Source organism: Dendrobates tinctorius, unplaced genomic scaffold (assembly GCF_039654945.1).
Source record: "Dendrobates tinctorius isolate UK_male_01 unplaced genomic scaffold, ASM3965494v1 ptg000103l, whole genome shotgun sequence".
Classification (NCBI taxonomy): domain Eukaryota; kingdom Metazoa; phylum Chordata; class Amphibia; order Anura; family Dendrobatidae; genus Dendrobates; species Dendrobates tinctorius.
In genome coordinates, this window is record NW_027361771.1 from 43,700,762 (window position 1) to 43,706,752 (window position 5,991).

Sequence of the window (5,991 nt, forward strand, 5' to 3'; positions counted from 1 at the left end):
TCTCTCTTGGAAAAACTCCACTTCTTACCTATCACACATTAACAGTTCCCATCACCAGATCACACATATAGTTGGCAGCTTTTGCTTTGGACAAAAGATTTTTTAAGCCGCTACCACGACAAGGTAGACTCTTTTGGCCGGGCCCTACTCTACTGTAACCTATTAAATATTTGTTAAAATATACAATACAATTTAGGTATATTTTTATTTATTTTTCAATTTTTAAAATGACCAATAAAATCACATACAAGGGACAAATACCGCCGTACCATGACCAGACCACATATTACCACCACATAGTGGTAGGGGCTGGAGGAACGCACCAAATAATAAAGATGGTATAAGGTGCGTTCGCAGCCCGGGGTCCACTGTGCAGAGATGGAAAACTGCTGCTCAGTAATGGCGGAGACCATATGGAGTGGTACTAACTAGACACCGGCGGGTTAACCGCTGACCCGGTGTGTACAAAAGCGGGCTCTGTTACCTCACAGAGCCACACTACCGGTAAACAAATGCTGAAGCCTGTTCAAGCTCTCAGAGCTCGGCAATGAGGAGCGCTCTGCAAATGGTCACAGAACTCAGCCCCACGGACACGGGGTCAGAGTCCTTCTAGACCTGCAAAGCGCGCAGCGCCTCAACTGCAAGGCCAGCAGTAGATACACTACAGATATAGCGCGCAAGTGTGCGCAGTAGGGTGACCGGATCTCATATGGGGGGGAAAAAATGTCAGAATCTTGTTCGTCTGGACCCCACAAAACGATTCCCCTTTCCAGATATTGAGAGAGCCAAAATTTGAGCTCGATCAAACGACGTTAACCCGGGCCGCTCGTCGCTCAAAGTTTGAAAAAATCCAAATTGAGGTATTTTAAGATTTAGGTATTTTGCATAGTCTGTTAGACTATAAAGAATGTGACAACAACATTGCAGAAATAGCCCTGACCAAATTTTCGAACCATTTGTGGTATTTGAATGCAGAGTTGGTGGGATTATCGTTTTTTGATCCCACCATTACAGACAATGAAAAGTTGTTAATGGCTAATAAATTGCTCAGTAGCACAGATGAACCATCAGAGCACGCTAACCTACATGAGTTGATAATTTTACATAGTTATCTAATCTATTCTAGAGCTTTTGTTAAAGTAGTTTTTGAAACGTCAGCATATAATGCTCGGCATTTGCTTACAACTTGCAGGACATATTGCTTTTGTTCTTCATCTTTTGTCAGAAGGTCGTTAAAGTCGGTTACTTCCTACCTCTTTTAATTTTTCTTTCCTAACTTTTGGATTTACAACCCTAGCGTGCTCTGATGGTTCATCTGTGCTACTGAGCAATTTATTAGCCATTAACAACTTTTCATTGTCTGTAATGGTGGGATCAAAAAACGATAATCCCACCAACTCTGCATTCAAATACCACAAATGGTTCGAAAATTTGGTCAGGGCTATTTCTGCAATGTTGTTGTCACATTCTTTATAGTCTAACAGACTATGCAAAATACCTAAATCTTAAAATACCTCAATTTGGATTTTTTCAAACTTTGAGCGACGAGCGGCACGGGTTAACGTCGTTTGATCGAGCTCAAATTTTGGCTCTCTCAATATCTGGAAAGGGGAATCGTTTTGTGGGGTCCAGACGGACAAAATTCCGACATCGATTTTTTGCGGTCACCCTAGTGTGCAGCACCACTCTGGCGGACGCCAGTAATTGCCCTGGGTTGGCTTAAGATAGCGCACAACTTGCGCACAGCGCTGCACATGCGGTTGCTGTTACTAGGCACAGTACGAAATGCCCTGTATGGGTAGGCACAATCAGACACTAGTAGGTGTGGACACTAGGAGCACAATGGCGTAAGCATTGCCACCAGTTGGTGCTGACTCCAACTCTATTTCCCTAATACAAGCACAACCAGAGGGAGGGCGTTTTTAATGAGTCAGTCACCAGTCTCATGCATCCATCATCATACAGACAACTACCAACAAAAGTCTATATTAGCGTGCGGTCGTGTGATCCTTTTATAGGCGCAGCCTTCCGGGACTTTCCAGATGGTCCAATCCGAGCTGCAACAGGACCTGAGCATGTGACCCCAGCCTCCAATGGGAGGACAACCCGCAGGCATGCTCAGTAGCCCGAAAGAAGGGCTTAATCCCAGGGGGCTGCTTGCTGCTGACCAGTGCAGGCTGCTATAGCTGACCCTGAGATGGCAGCAGCAACTGAACCGACAGCACTGGCCTGAGCAAGATGCTGGGAACGATGTCTTTGCTGAGCAGCCTCCTCTGTGGCTGGGACTCAATGGGAGACCACAGAAGGCAAGGCTCAGGATTCTTCCTGTGCAGCGGCAGGAACCTGATGCCTAACACATAGTGACCTATAATACCACATACAAGGAACAACTACCTCCAGACCACATATTACCACCACAGTGACCGAATAATATGACATACAAGGAACAAATACCATCACTGAACAACATAATACTACCACATAGTGACTGAATGCTACCATACTCATCAGTAATAAAAAAACACAATACTAATATCACCATATGTGCCATTATACACAGGAGATCTGTGTACAGGTAATACGGTGATCACTGGTGACATTGTACACAGGTCCTCTGTATAAGTGTACAGGTAACATAGTGACTCACCAGTGACATCTCTAGGTGAAGCCTTTCATCTTCAGTCAGAACAGACCGCGGCCACTTCTTCCAGCCTGGACTCGTCTCTGCAGGAAATAACACAGTTATCTAGAGCTCCGCTTGCAGAACACAAGACTTATTTATTTCTACACTACACCATAGGAAGAAAAAAAAGGCAATACAGTGTCACTCTGCATAGTAACAGGACTGCCCCCCCCCCCATTTAAAACAGAATCCTCAAAAAATAAAATAAATACATCACTGCAGTAATAATATCCCTTAATTAGCCCCTATGGTAATAACATCCCCCATCCTGGCCCCCGTGTGTCTGATTTCTGGCTCCAGCCTTATGTTCTCCCATCCTGCCCTCATGAGTATCCATTCTTCCCCATGATCTTGCCCATCTGTCTCCATCGTATCCATCCTGCATGATCTGCCCTCTGTGTCTCCAATCCTGCCCAATGTCTCCATCCAGGCGGCTTGCCACTTTCAATAAAAATTAAAAAAAAAAAAACCCTTTCTCCTTACCTTGCTGCGCTCCTGCGGCGAGCGATCTTCCCTCAAGGCTGAAAGCGTGCACTCGCCAGCAAATGACAATGACGTCAGACGCCGGCGACGCACCCGCTGACGTCAGCTGCCAGCCTCCTATTGGCTGGCAGCTTTATTGCTTTGCGGACCCACACGGCAATAGAGTAACTAAACCTGCGTCTCGGTTCAGTTACTTGATCGGCAGAATCCTGCCGTAGGGCTTGATGGGCATCGGGCCCCCTTTGCTGATCGGGCCCCATAATACGCCAGTCAGGGCAGTAGTGCCCTGATGGCGGCCCTGTGGAGTCCCACCAGGTCTCAGACCTATGACTTGCTGCAGCTGGTAAAAAAATGGCTCCAGCCTAAGACCTTAACTACTTTCCAGATGGTATAGAGGGTGGAGGTCGACCGGTTGGTGAGGGCTCTGCCAGTAGCCATACAGCATTGGGTGGAACAAGGGGACCAGGGCACTCTGGACCAGGTGATTGGACTGGTTGCGCGGCATACAGCCACTCAGGACTTTATACAGGACACTGCTCCACTTCGGCTGTGACGTAAGGCCCCGCCAGCTCAGGAGCCTGGGAAAAGTCCACAACCCTCCTCAGGGGCCAATCCGGACCAAGCCCGTACTGAGGCAGTATCCCGAAAGCAGAGTGACCTCAGACCCATGTCCCCTAAATTGGCACCAAGGTCCCCTTGTGTTGCAGTTATTAATTGTTGGCGATGACAAGGGCCCGGACCTGTTGGTGCCAACTGCCCCATAACAGCAGAACCCATGGACTGTGGGTCTATGCGCTGTGTGTCTATGTTTGCCCAGCCAGTATGCACTGCCAATACAGGCCCTGCTGGTACCGAACCCCCAGCTGCGCAAGGTACTCGTAGGACTTGGTGAGCTAGGTTACTCTAGTACATGGGTCCCTGGTTGCTGGGGACAATCCCAATGGACGGAAGGTTGGGGTGGTGTGCATACATGGAGAGAACACGACCGCGGAGGTTACGTTTTCCACCCCGTGTGGAGCGATAAAACATGTAGAGGGAGTGGTAAAGACTCTTCCGTATGGGACTGTATTGGGAAGAGACTTACCCCTGTTCTGGTCCCTGTGGGAGACCAGGGTTTACCCTACCAGGGTAAATGTTATTCCGAAGATCTCGAGTCAGGGATACCTGCCTTAGGGGTCGCCATCCTAGGGACAGAGTATAACCCCGATAGGTTTCCCTTAGACGTATTAGCAAGAGAGGTCGAGGAGACCAGAACGATCCCTGAGCTGGAAGTGTCCCCTGGTAAGTTTGGGACAGCTAAGCTCGAGGATCCCACTCTGACCCGGGCACGGGAAAGACTAATCGAGGTAAATGGGGTGGCTCACCATCTGGGTCCAGAGACGGTGTTCCCACAGATCGCGATCAACCCGGAGTTACTGTACAGGGTTGATAAAATCTGGGATGAGGTGGTAGAACAACTGGTAGTGCCCCAATTTTACCGTCGGGAGTTGCTCGACATGGCTCACACTCACATGCTGGGAGGGTATTTGGGGGCAAAATCAGGAGCGCATACTGGATCATTTTTTTGGCCTGGTGTCTGCGCTGAAGTCCAGAGGTACTGTGATACATGTCCGGAGTGCCAATTAACCTCACACACCGCGAACTACCAGAGTCCATTGGTGCTTCTGCCCTAAATAGAGGTACCCTTTGAGCGGATAGGGACAATAGTAAAATCCACCCGGGGCCACCAGCACATATTAATAGTAGACTACGTCACCCGGTACCCGGAGCCCATCCCGCTTCGGCACACCTTGGCTAAACTTATCGCCTGGGAGTTGTTTACCATGTTCTGTCGCCTTGGGCTACTAAAGGAGATCCTCACTGATCAGGGGACTCCTTTTATATCCAAGGTGATGAAGGAACTGTGCAAGCTCCTCAAGATAAAACAGTTTCGCACGTCGGTGTACCATCCTCAGACCGATGGGTTAGTCGAGCGCTTCAACAAAACCCTCTAATACATGTTGAAGAAGGTAGTCTCCAAGGATAGAAGGGATTGGGACATGTTGTTGCCCTACTTGATGTTTGCCATTCGCAAGGTACCGCAGGCTTCCACGGGATTTTCACCCTTTGAGCTACTGTATGGCAGGATTTAACTTAAAAACAATAACAATCAATGTAACGAAGAAAATCAATGAAACGCGGCACTCCTTATATCGCTCTGTCTTCAGGGGATACCTTCACTGGACACATTGCAATGTCTGGTTGTGTCTCCGGTTATGCAAGATCCAAGACCCTGCATATGTCAAAGTATGGATATCTATTTAAAGCCCAATATTTATTGTAAAAAAGGAGATGGGCGGTATAAAGAAATGTAGTCATCCTTTCTCGGTTCTAGGTGTAGTTGAAGACATCCAGTGCCTCATCCGGAGTGGCAAAGAATATGGTGGAATCTTCAAAGGCAATTCAGAGATGAGCAGGATAAGTCATTGAATATGTTACCGCTCTGTCCTTGAGTTTCTTTTCATGTCCATACATTGAGCTCTCTGCTTTTGCAGTTCCACTGGAAAATCCAGAAAAATAGAAATCGTTTATTTTTTATGCTTGATGGGACCTTTTTGCTGGGCCAATTGTAAGGTATCTCTGTCCTTGCAATTTAGTAGCCTAGCAAGAAATGGCATAGAACGGGTGCCTGGAGGAAAGGGCTTTGCTGGGTCTCTGTGAGCCCTTTTTCCTGCAAATACTGGTGACACAGTGTGAGCAGGTTGCGGGATGCAGTGACGGACAGGAGGCAAAGCAAGGGTTAACAGACTTATTAACAGAGGTATACTCACGCAAGAGAGATAATG